The sequence below is a fragment of the Tachyglossus aculeatus genome, chromosome Y4, assembly GCF_015852505.1.
Source record: "Tachyglossus aculeatus isolate mTacAcu1 chromosome Y4, mTacAcu1.pri, whole genome shotgun sequence".
Lineage (NCBI taxonomy): Eukaryota > Metazoa > Chordata > Mammalia > Monotremata > Tachyglossidae > Tachyglossus > Tachyglossus aculeatus.
Genome location: NC_052096.1, coordinates 4989727 through 5003624, shown reverse-complemented (window position 1 = coordinate 5003624; position 13898 = coordinate 4989727).

Sequence of the window (13898 nt, the reverse complement as noted above, 5' to 3'; positions counted from 1 at the left end):
TACCTCCTTCCCTTCCCCACAGCACCTGTATATATGTATATATGTTTGTACATATTTATTACTCTATTTATTTATTTATTTTACTTGTACATATCTATTCTATTTATTTTATTTTGTTAGTATGTTTGGTTCTGTTCTCTGTCTCCCCCTTTTAGACTGTGAGCCCACTGTTGGGTAGGAACTGTCCCTATATGTTGCCAACTTGGACTTCCCAAGCGCTTAGTACAGTGCTCTGCACACAGTAAGTGCTCAATAAATACGATTGATTGATTGATTGATTGTGGGCAGGGGTCATTCATTCATTCAATCGTATTGATTGAGCGCTTACTGTGTGCAGAGCACTGGACTAAGCCCTTGGGAAGTACAAGTTGGCAACATATAGAGATGGTCCCTACCCAACAACGGGTCATGTCAACCAACTCTACTGTGTTGTACGTTCCCAAGTGTTTAGTAGGGTAAGCTACAATTAATCCATCAATCGATTGATTATATTTATTGAGAGTTTAATAATAATAGTAATAATAATAATAAGTAATTATGGTATTGGTTAAGCGCTTACTAGGGAGTAACTGAGGCCCAGAGAAGGATTTGTTAAGCGCTTACAGTTGAGGTAACAGAGAAGTTAAGTGACTTGCCCAAGACTAAGGTAGACTAAGTCAGGTAGACTTGCCCTCTACCTGACTTTCCCATCTCTGTTGACAGCACTACCAGCCTTCCCATCTCACAAGCCCACAACCTTGGTGTCATCCTCGACTCCGCTCTCTCGTTCACCCCTCACATCCAAGCTGTCACCAAAACCTGCCGGTCTCAGCTCCGCAACGTTGCCAAGATCCGCCCTTTCCTCTCCATCCACACCGCTACCCTGCTCGTTCAAGCTCTCATCCTATCCTGTCTGGACTACTGCATCAGCCTTCTCTCTGATCTCCCATCCTCGTGTCTCTCCCCACTTCAATCCATGCTTCATGCTGCTGCCCGGATTGCCTTTGTCCAGAAACGCTCTGGGCATGTTACTCCCCTCCTCAAAAATCTCCAGTGACTACCAATCAATCTGCGCATCAGGCAGAAACTCCTCACCCTGGGCTTCAAGGCTGTCCATCCCCTCGCCCCCTCCTACCTCACCTCCCTTCTCTCCTTCTCCAGCCCAGCCCGCACCCTCCGCTCCTCTGCCACCGCTAATCTCCTCACCGTTAGGCCTCGTTCTCGCCTGTCCCGCCATGGACCCCCGGCCCACGTCCTCCCCCGGGCCTGGAATGCCCTCCCTCTGCCCATCCGCCAAACTAGCTCTCTGCCTCCCTTCAAGGCCCTACTGAGAGCTCACCTCCTCCAGGAGGCCTTCCCACACTCAGCCCCTTCCTTCCTCTCCCCCTCGTCCCCCTCTCCATCCCCCTCATCTTACCTCCTTCCCTTCCCCACAGCACCTGTATATACGTATATATCTTTGTACATATTTATTACTGTATTTATTTATTTATTTATTTTACTTGTACATATCTATTCTATTTATTTTATTTTGTTAGTATGGTTTTGTTCTCTGTCTCCCCCTTTTAGACTGTGAGCCCACTGTTGGGTAGGGACCGTCTCTATATGTTGCCAACTTGTACTTCCCAAGCGCTTAGTACAGTGCTCTGCACACAGTAAGCGCTCAATAAATACGATTGATTGATTGATTGCCCAAGGTCACGCAGCAGACAGGTGGCGGAACAGGGATTAGAACCTAGGTCCTCCTGACTTCCAGGCCCGGGCTCTATAATAATAAAAATGATAATAACGATGGCATTTATTAAGCGCTTACTATGTGCAAAGCACTGTTCTAAGCGCTGGGTTCCACTAGGCCACACCGCTTCTTTTCTGCTACGAATGCTACACCGTGCTGGAGAAGCAGCGTGGCTCATTGGAAAGAGCCCGGGCTTTGGAGTCAGTGGTCATGGGTTCAAGTCCCGGCTCCGCCAATTGCCAGCTGTGTGACTTTGGGCAAGTCACTTCACTTCTCTGGGCTTCAGTTCCCTCATCTGTAAAATGGGGATTAAGACTTTGAGCCCCCCATGGGACAACCTGATCACCTTGTAACCTCCCCAGCGCTTAGAACAGTGCTTTGCACATAGTAAGCACCTAACAAATGCCATTATTATTATTATTATTATTATTTGATAAGCGCTTTCTACGTACTGCGCGCTGTGCTCGGTTCTGCAGGAAGAGCCGATCAGATCGGATGCAGTCCCCATCCCACTAGTGACAAATAAACACTAGATCGGTCCTTCCCAGACTGAGCCCCTTCCTTCCTCTCCCCCTCATCCCCCTCTCCATCCCCCCACCTTACCTCCTTCCCTTCCCCACAGCACCTGTAAATATGTATATATGTTTGTACATATTTATTACTCTATTTATTTATTTATTTATTTTACTTGTACATATCTATCCTATTTATTTTATTTTGTTAGTATGTTTGGTTTTGTTCTCTGTCTCCCCCTTCTAGACTGTGAGCCCGCTGTTGGGTAGGGACCGTCTCTAGATGTTGCCAACTTGGACTTCCCAAGCGCTTAGTCCAGTGCTCTGCACACAGTAAGCGCTCAATAAGTACGATCGATTGACTGACTGACTAGTGGAATCCCCTGCCTCAGTTTCCCCAACGGTTCCCCTAGCAATCCCAACCTCGACCGGCGGCGAGGCAGCTCAACCGCAACCTCAACCCGGCCCGGCTCGCTCCTTCCATCCTCCCTTGAGGACCGGGAAAGGGAAGGGAAGGGAAGGGAGGACTTCCCACTGGCCGCCTGGATCCCGGGGCAAGAGCAGGCCTCTTCGGCCGCTGGCTGAACTCCCGGGCCCGACAGGGAGGGGAGTGGGGGGTGACGGAGTAGGGAGACCCTCCCCAAGGCGGCGGTGGCGTCGGGCTGCCTGGGGAGCTCTTGGACGACTCCGGGGGGGTCCGGGGGGCTATAAATTTGCTTCCCTTTGGATTTTCCATCGTCCGTCCGCCCGCGCAGGCCCCAGGAGGAAGCCACGAAACAACGGGACCCTCCCACCCCCCTCCCTGCCTCAGCACTACTCAAAGGTCTCTACTATCTCCTTGGGGGGCTGGGGGACCCCAAGGAAGCCCCCCACCCTCCCACCCCCCAACCCCGGCCCGCCGGGCCTTCTGCCCCTTCCCTTCCCAGGCCTGCTGGGGTAGGAAGACCGGGGTGGTCCTCTCTGCTTGTGTCTGTTTATTAATGATGGCATTTGTTAAGCGCTTACTATGTGCAGAGCACTGTTCTAAGCGCTGGGGGGGAATACAAGGTGATCAAGTTGTCCCACGAGGGGCTCACCGTCTTAATCCCCCTTTTCCAGATGAGGTAACTGAGGCTCAGAGAAGTGAAGTGACTCGCCCAAGGTCACACAGCAGACATGTGGCGGGGCCGGGATTTGAACCCATGACCTCTGACTCCAAAGCCCGGGCTCTTTCCACTGAGCCACGCTGCTTCTTTGTTGTTGCATTGTCCTCTCCCAAGCGCTTGGGACGGTGCTCTGCACGCAGTAAGCGCTCAATAAGTACGACTGAATGAATGACTCTCAATTCCCCCCTTGTGGGAAGGGTGTGGTCCCGGAGCCCCCCGAGGAGCTGCTGGGAGAGGGGTTCCGGGGTGCCTGGAGCAGGGAACCCCATCCCTGGATCCTCAGGGAAGCGGTGTGGCCTAGCAGAGAGTGCTGGGAGTCAGGGGACCTGGGTTCTCATCCCGTCTTCACCGAGCGGTAGGGACCGTCTCTATATGTTGCCAACTTGTACTTCCCGAGTGCTTAGTACAGTGCTCTACACACAGTAAGCTCTCAATAAATACAACTGATTGATTGATTGATTGTACTTCCCAAGAGCTTAGTCCAGTGCTCTGCACACAGTAAGCGCTCAATAAATGATGATGATGATGGCATTTGTTAAGCGCTTACTATGTGCAAAGCACTGTTCTAAGCGCTGGGGGAGGTTACAAGGTGATCAAGTTGTCCCACAGGGGGCTCACAGTTTTAATCCCCATTTCACAGATGAGGTAACTGAGGCACAGAGAAGTGAAGTGACTTGCCCAAAGTCACACAGCTGACAGTTGGCAGAGCTGGGATTTGAACCCATGTTCTCTGACTCCAAAGCCCGGGCTCTTTCCACTGAGCCACGCTGCTTCTCCAAATACGATTGATTGATTGACTGAGCCCGTTGTGAGCAGGGAGGGTGTCTATTTAGCATTAAATTGTACTCTCCCCAGCTCTTAGCACAGTGCTTTGCACACGGTAAGTGCTCAATAAATGAAGGAACGAATGAGCGACCCGGGACAATCCCCCCATGAAGAGGCTGACAGTTGTCTGGAATATTGGTCCAGTGTATAAACATAGAGAAGGGAAAACATGGGACATATAGTGAGCGCCCGTCTTAGGCACTTGCATGATGCAGATAAGCTCAGTGGAAAGAGCCCAGGCTTTGGAGTCAGAGGTCATGGGTTCAAATCCCGGCTCTGCCGCTTGTCAGCTGCGTGACTTTGGGCAGGTCACTTCACTTCTCTGGGCCTCAGTTCCCTCATCTGGAAATGGGGATTGGGTCTGTGAGCCCCACGAGGGACAACTTGATTACCTTGTATCTACCCCAGCGCTTAGAACAGTGCTTTGCACATGGTAAGCGCTTAATAAATGCCATCATTATTATTATTTGACTTCTCTAGCCTCAGTCTCCTCACCTGGAAAATGGGGGTGAAATACCTGTTATCCTTCCCGCTTAGTCTGTGAGGCGGGAGTGGGGCAGGGACCCAAGCACCGGGTTGGAAAGAGGCAAATCAGGTTGTCCCGCAGTGGGGCCCACAGTCCTAATCCCCATTTTAAAGCTGAGGTAACAGAGGCACAGAGAAGAGAAGTGACTTGCCCAAAGTCACACAGCAGACGAGCGGCCGAGCTGGGATTAGAACCCAGGTCCTTCTGACTCCCCAGTCTGTGCTCTATCCACTAGGCCCCACTGCTTCTCCGATCCGATCGTCTTGTCTCTACAATAGTACTTAGTACAGAGCTTGGCAGGGGGTATATTCCCAGTCTAAATCGGAGGGAGGAGGATTTCATCCCCATTTTACAGTTGAGGAAACCGAGGCCTCCCCCAGGAGAAATGACGTGAGAAGCAGCGCGGCCTAACGGACCGAGCACTAGCTTGGGAACCGGAAGGTCCTGGGTTCGGGTTCCGGCTCCGCCACATGTCTGCCGTGTGACCTTGGGTAAGTCCCTTCACTTCTCTGGGCCTCAGTTACCTCATCTTGAAAAATGAGGATTTATCGTGTGAGCCCCACACGGGACAGAGATTGTGTCCAGCCCAATTAGCCTGTAACTCGCCCCATGGCTTAGTAATCATCATAATGATGATGGCATTTATTAAGCACTTACTATGTGCAAAGCACTGTTCTGGGGAGGTTACAAGGTGATCAGGTTGTCCCACGGGGGGCTCACAGTCTTCATCCCCATTTTCCAGCTGAGGGAACCGAGGCACAGAGAAGTTGAGTGACTTGCCCAAAGTCACTCAGCCGACAAGTGGCGGAGCCGGGATTTGAACCCATGACCTCTGACTCCAAAGCCCGGGCTCTTCCCACTGAGCCACGCTGCTTCTCCACTCTATGAATGTGCACTTACGTCCGCATTCATCGTTTAATTATTCATATTAATCTCAGTCTCCCCCTCTAGACCGGCAGCTTGTCGTGGGTAAGGAACATATCTACCGAGGGGAAGGAGTGCGGCTCAGTGGAAAGAGCCCGGGCTTTGGAGTCAGAGGTCATGGGTTCAAATCCCGGCTCCACCGATTGTCAGCTGTGTGACTTTGGACAAGTCACTTCACTTCTCTGGGCCTCAGTAACCTCATCTGTAAAACGGGGATTAAGACTGTGAGCCCCCCGTGGGACAACCTGATCACCTTGTAACCTCCCCAGTGCTTAGAACAGTGCTTTGCACACAGTAAGCACTTAATAAATGCCATTTTAAAAATTCTGTAATATTGTACTCTCCCAAGTTCTTAGTACAGTGCCCTGCATATACTAAGCACTCAGTAAATATGACCGACTGATTATGAGCAGGGAATGTGTCTAAGAACTCTGTTATATTGTCCTCTCCCAAGCGCTTAGTACAGTATCCAGTACTCAGCACACAATAAGCGCTCAATAACTATGATCGCATATAACTTTAATTCTATTTGTTCTGATGACTTTGACACCTGTCTACATGTTTTGTTTTTTTGTCTGTCTCCCTGTTCTAGACTGTGAGCTATATGTTACCAACTTGTACTTCCCAAGCGCTTAGTATAGTGCTCTGCACACAGTAAGTGCTCAATAAATGCGATTGAATGAATGAATGAATGAATGATTGATTATTGGCAGGAACGTGTCCACTGACATTATTATATTGTCCTCTCCCAAGTGCTCATTACAGTGCTCTGCACACAGTAAGTGCCCAATAAATATGATTGAATGAATGAATGAATGATCAATTATTGGTAGGAACATGTCCACCAACATTGTTATATTGTCCTCTCCCAAGCGCTCAGTACAGTGCTCTGCACACAGTAAGAGCTCATAAATACGATTGAATGAATGAATGATTGATTGATTATTGGCAGGAACGTATCCACCGACATTGTTATATTGTCCTCTCCCAAGCACTCATTGCAGTGCTCTGCACATAGTAAGCGCTCATAAATACGATTGAATGAATGAATGAATGAATGATTGATTGATTCTTGGCAGGAATGTGTCCACCGACATCGTTATATTGTCCTCTGCTAAGCGCTCATTGCAGTGCTCTGCACACCGTAAGTAATAAATAAATAATAATAATGGCATTTATTAAGCACTTACTATGTGCAAAGCACTGTTCTAAGCGCTGGGGAGGTTACAAGGTGATCAGGTTGTCCCACGTGGGGCTCACAGTCTTAATCCCCATTTTGCAGATGAGGTAACTGAGGCCCAGAGAAGTGAAGTGACTTGCCCAAAGTCACACAGCTGACAAGTGGCGGAGCCAGGATTTGAACCCCTGACCTCTGACTCCAAAGCCCGTGCTCTTTCCATTGAGCCACGCTGCTTCAATAAATACTCAATAAATACTCAACAAATTGATTATTGGCAGGAACGTGTCCACTGACACGTTCAAATACAAATATATATTTGTACATATACAATCAATCAATCAATCAATCAATCGTATTTATTGAGCACTTACTATGTGCAGAGCACTGTACTAAGCGCTTGGGAAGCACAAATTGGCAACATATAGAGACAGTCCCTACCCAACAGTGGGCTCACAGTCTAAAAGGGGGAGACAGAGAACCAAACCAAACATACTTAACAAAATAAAATAAATAGAATAGATACGTACAAATAAAATAAATAAATATACGAATACAAGTATAACAAATACTCAGTAAGTACTCAATAAATATGATTGAATGAATGAATGATTGATTGATTATCGGCAGGAACGTGTCCACCGACATCATTACAGTGTCCTCTCCTAAACGCTCCTTGCAGTGCTCTGCACACAGTAAGCGCTCATAAATATGACTGAATGAATGACTGATTGTTGGCAGGAACGTGTCCACCGACATCGTTATAGTGTCCTCTCCCAAGCGCTCAGTACAGTGCTCGGCATACAGTAAGCGCTCATAAATACGATTGAATGAATGAATGAATGATTGATTGATTGTTGGCAGGAACGTGTCCACTGACATCGTTATAGTGTCCTCTCCTAAGCGCTCTTTGCAGTGCTCTCTGCACACCGTAAGTGCTCAATAACTACGATTGAATGAATGAATGATTGATTGATTGTTGGCAGGAACGTGTCCACCGACATCGTCATAGTGTCCTCTCCTAAGCGCTCCTTGCAGTGCTCTGCACACATCATAAATACGACTGAATGAATGACTGATTGTTGGCAGGAACGTGTCCACCGACATCGTTATAGTGTCCTCTCCCAAGCGCTCAGTACAGTGCTCGGCATACAGTAAGCGCTCATAAATACGATTGAATGAATGAATGAATGATTGATTGATTGTTGGCAGGAACGTGTCCACTGACATCGTTATAGTGTCCTCTCCTAAGCGCTCCTTGCAGTGCTCTCTGCACACCGTAAGTGCTCAATAACTACGATTGAATGAATGATTGATTGATTGTTGGCAGGAACGTGTCCACTGACATCGTTATAGTGTCCTCTCCCAAGCGCTCAGTACAGTGCTCGGCATACAGTAAGCGCTCATAAATACGATTGAATGAATGAATGAATGATTGATTGATTGTTGGCAGGAACGTGTCCACCGACATCGTTATAGTGTCCTCTCCTAAGCGCTCCTTGCAGTGCTCTCTGCACACCGTAAGTGCTCAATAACTACGATTGAATGAATGAATGATTGATTGATTGTTGGCAGGAACGTGTCCACCGACATCGTCATAGTGTCCTCTCCCAAGCGCTCAGTACAGTGCTCGGCATACAGTAAGCGCTCAATAGACTGTAGGCAGGGAACGTGTCCAACAACCTCACAAGATGCTCTGCGCGTTGTAAGCGTTCGGTAAATACAGTGCTCTGCGCGGGGTAAGCCCTCAATACGTTCGACTGAATGAATGGAAAATGATGAACTTATGTATCTCCTCCGGCCCAGGGGAGCGTGGCGAGCGGATCCATCCGAGGGGCCGGACGGCCAGCCGGGAAGACTCTCCGGCTCCCGTTGTAGGCCCCGGCACGGTCCTCCCCTTCCCCCGCCGCTCCCTCCGGCCGGGAGGTCAGGGCAGCCCGCCGGCTGACGCAGGCGGCCCGCTCTCGGGGGTGACCGGGGGGTCGTTGTCGGGGGGCCGGGGCGGCCCGGGTCCTTCCCAGGGGGACGTGGTGTTGCGGGGCCGAGCACGTGTGCAGATACGTGTGTGTACGTGTGTAGCGGGGAGAGGGTGCGTGTCTCATGGCCGGGGGGACGGGCAACTGGGTCTCTCTGGAGGGGTGGCGAGGAAGGGGAGAGCGCTCGGAGTCAAGGAGAAGGAACGCCGGGACTCCTGAGCTCATTACAGTTGCCAACTTGCCCTTCCCAAGCGCTTAGTCCAGTGCTCTGCACACAGTAGGCGCTCAATAAATACGATTGAATGAATGAATACTAACGATGGCATTAGAAGCCTACCATGTCCCGGCCAGCACTTAGAACAATCAATCAATTGTATTTATTGAGCGCTTACTGCGTGCAGAGCACTGGACGAAGCGCTTGGGAAGTACAAGTTGGCAACATATAGAGACAGTCCCTACCCAACAGTGGGCTCACAGTCTAAAACAAAGCGCTCAATAAATTCGATTGAATGAATGAATGAATATCCTGTATATATGTTTGTACATATTTATTACTGTATTTATTCATTTATTTATTTTACTTGTACATATTTATTCTGTTTATTTTATTTTGTTAATATGTTTTGTTTCGTTCTCTGTCTCCCCCTTCTAGACTGTGACCCCACTGTTGGGTAGGGACCATCTCTCTATGTTGCCGACTTGTACTTCCCAAGCGCTTAGTACAGTGCTCTGCACACAGTAAGCGCTCAATAAATACGATTGAATGAATGAATGAATGAACAGTGCTTTGCACATAGTAAGCGCTTAATAAATGCCATCGTTATTATTATTATGTGCCAAGCCCTGTTCGGAGCACTGGCGTTGATGCGGGGCAATCGGGTCAGACACGGTCCCCGTCCCATGTGGAGCTCGCAGTGTTCATCCCCATTTTCCAGATCATCATCATCATCATCAATCGTATTTATTGAGCGCTTACTATGTGCAGAGCACTGTACTAAGTGCTTGGGAAGTACAAATTGGCAACATCTAGAGACAGTCCCTACCCAACAGTGGGCTCACAGTCTGAAAGGGGAGGACAGAGAACAAAACCAAACATACTAACAAAATACAATAAATAGAATAGATATGTACAAGTAAAATAAATAAATAGAGTAATAAATCTGTACAAACATATATACATATATATAGGTGCTGTGGGGAAGGGAAGGAGGTAAGAAAGGGGGGATGGAGAGGGGGAGGAGGGGGCTGAGTGTGGGAAGGCCTCCTGGAGGAGGTGAGCTCTCAGATGAGGGAACCGAGGCCCAGAGAAGTGAAGTGTCTTGCCCAAGGTCACGCAGCAGACGTGTGGCAGAGCTGGGATTAGGACCCACGTCCTCCGACGCCCAGGCCCAGGCTTTTTTTTTTTAAATAGCATTTATTAAGCGCTTACTATGTGCAAAGCACCGTTCTAAGCACTGGAGAGGTTACAAGGTGATCAGGTTGTCCCACATGGGGCTCACAGTCTTAATCCCCATTTTTACAGATGAGGGAACTGAGGCCCAGAGAAGTGAAGTGACTTGCCCAAAGTCACCCAGCTGACAATTGGTGGAACCGGGATTTGAACCCATGACCTCTGACTCCAAAGCCCGGGCTCTTTCCACTGAGCCACGCTGCTTCTCTAGCCACTATCCACTAGGCCACGTCATTCCGTTCCCTATCCGCGTCACTTCCGCAAGTCTCTTCACTGCCTTCCCCCGGCTTGGTTTTTCCTCCTAACCCTAAATCAATCAATCAATCAATCAATCAATCAATCAATTGTATTTATTGAGCACTTACTGTGTGCAGAGCACTGTACTAAGCGCTTGGGAAGTACAAGTTGGCAACATATAGAGACAGTCCCTACCCAACAGTGGGCTCACAGTCTAAAAGACGGAGAAGCGTCCCCCGCCACTTCCCGAGATTCCTCACCCCCTCTCCTCTACCTCCTCTAGCTGACAAGCAGAGTGACCTAGGGGAAAGTGCATTCATTCATTTAATCGTATTTATTGAGCGCTTACTTTGTGCAGAGCACTGTCCTAAGCACTTGGGAAGCGCTTAGTACAGTGCTCTGCACACAGTAAGCGCTCAATAAATACAACTGAATGAACGGAATGGAAATACAAGTCAGCAACATATAGAGACTACCCTTACCCAACAAGCTGGGAGTCCAAAGACCTGAGTTCTAGTACCGGCTCTGGTACCTGCCTGCTGGAGTGGCCTTGGGGAAATCACTTAACTGCTCTTGCCTCAGTTTCCTCATTTGGAATTGGGGATTCAGTCCCTATCCTCCCACCCCTTAATATGTTTGGTTTTGTTCTCTGTCTCCCCCTTCTAGACTGTGAGCCCACTGTTGGGTAGGGACTATATATGTTGCCAACTTGTACTTCCCAAGCGCTCAGTACAGTGCTCTGCACACAGTAAGCGCTCAATAAATACGATTGATGATGATGATGATGACCCCTCAGACTGTGAGCCTCGGGCTGGACGGACACCGTGTCCGACCTGATTATCCTGTATCTACCCCAGTGCTCAGTTCAGCGTTTGGCACATAGTAAGCGCCTAATAAATACCGCAAAGAAATCAGGCTCTTTCTCAGGGTCCAGGGAGAGGGGGGGTGTGAGCTAAAGCCTACCCGGGACTAGGGGGGAAGTGGGTAACCAGGGTCTTGGGAGGGGTTAAAATATCACGCCTTAACCAATCTGTCTCCCCCCCTTCTAGACTGTGAGCCCGTTGTTGGGTAGGGATTGTCTCTGTTGCCGAATTGTACTTTCCAAGCGCTTAGTACAGTGCTCTGCACACAGTAAGCGCTCAATAAATACGACCGAATGAATGAATCAATCAAGGGTATTCATTGAACCGTTCTAATCCCGGCTCTGCCGGTTGTCCACTGTGTGACCTTGGGTGAGTCACTTCGCTTCTCTGGGCCTCAGTTCCCTCATCTGTCAAATGGGGATGAAGACTGGGGACAACCTGATCACCTTGTATCCTCCCCCCAGCGCTTAGAACAGTGCTTTGCACATAGTAAGCGCTTAACAAATGCCATCATTATTATTATTATTTCCCTGGGCCTCAGTGACCTCGTCTGCCAACTTGGACTTCCCTGCCAACTTGGACTTCCCAAGCTCTTAGTCCAGTGCTCTGCACACAGTGAGCGCTCAATAAATGCGATTGGATGGATGAATGAATAAAATGGGGATTAAGACTGTGAGTCTCATGTGGGACAGGGACTGCATCCAACCCGATTAGACCGTATCTACCCTAGGCCTGAGAATGGTGTTTGACACATAGTAAGCGCTTAACAAATACCACCATTTTTATTATTATTGCTATAATGATGTGCGGGGCACTATACTAAACCTGAAAGGAGTCTCTCCAGCCTCAGTTACCTCTCCTTCTGGGGCTCCCTGAGCTTCCCAGAAGCCTTTGCGGCCCACCTGGCCTGTCCACTGAGTAGCTGTGGGAGATGGAGAATGGGTCACTAACATTCCCCCCTGAGCCCAACTCCCACCCCAACCCCACTGACTTCAGCCCCCGTAATTTTCCCTTCAAGACCCTCCATCCCGAAATTCATTCATTCATTCATTCATTCATTCATTCATTCACTCACTCACTCATTCATTCATTCATTCAATCATATTTATTGAGCGCTTACTGTGTGCAGAACACTGCACTCCCGGCCCTCTTCCCCTTCCCGGGCCCATCCGGATCGGCCTTCGGGAATCTAATTCATTCATGCATTCAATCATATTTATTGAGCGCTTACTGTGTGCAGAGCACTGCACTCCCGGCCCTCTTCCCCTTCCTGAGCCCATCCAGATCGGGCTCCAGGAATCTAATTCTCTAATTCATTCAATCATATTTATTGAGCACTTACTGTGTGCAGAGCACTGCACTCCCGGCCCTCTTCCCCTTCCCGGGCCCATCCGGATCGGCCTTTGGGAATCTAATTCATTCATTCATTCAATCATATTTATTGAGCGCTTACTTTGTGCAGAACACTGCACTCCCGGCCCTCTTCCTCTTCCCGGGCCCATCCGGATCAGCCTTCGGGAATCTAAATACTTCCCAAGCGCTTAGTACAGTGCTCTGCACATAGTAAGCGCTCAATAAATACGATTGATGATGATGATAATTCTCTAATTCATTCAATCGTATTTATTGAGCACTTACTGTGTGCAGAGTGCTGCACTCCCGGCCCTCTTCTCCTTCCCGGGCCCATCCAGATCGGCCTTCGGGAATCTAATTCATTCATTCATTCAATCGTATTTATTGAGCGCTTACTGTGTGCAGGGCGCTGCACTCCTGGCCCTCTTCCCCTTCCCGGGCCCGTCCGGATCGGCCTTCAGGAATCTAATTCATTCATTCATTCAATCGTATTCATTGAGCGCTTACTGTGTGCAGAGCACCGTACTAAGCGCTTGGGAAGTAGAAGTGCTTGGGAAGTACAATCTAATCAACTTTAATCCCCCCAGATCCCTCTCCCCTCCATCCCCCGTGTCAATCAATCAATCGTATTAATTGAGCGCTTACTGTGTGCAGAGCACTGCACTCCCGGCCCTCTTCCCCTTCCCGGGCCCATCCGGATCGGCCTTCGGGAATCTAATTCTCTAATTCATTCAATCGTATTTATTGAGCGCTTACTGTGTGCAGAACACTGCACTCCCAGCCCTCTTCCCCTTCCCGGGCCCATCCGGATCGGCCTTCGGGAATCTAATTCATTCATTCATTCAATCGTATTTATTGAGCGCTTACTGTGTGCAGAGCACTGCACTCCCGGCCCTCTTCCCCTTCCCGGGCCCATCCGGATCAGCCTTCGGGCATCTAATTCTTTAATTCATTCAATCGTGTTTATTGAGCACTTACTGTGTGCAGAGCACTGCACTCCCGGCCCTCTTCCCCTTCCCGGGCCCATCCGGATCGGCCTGCGGGAATCTAATTCATTCATTCATTCAATCGTATTTATTGAGCTCTTACTGTGTGCAGAGCACTGTACTAAGTGCTTGGGAAGTAGAAGAAGTGCTTGGGAAGTACAATCTAATCAACTTTAATTCCCCCAGATCCCTCTCCCCTCCATCCCCCGT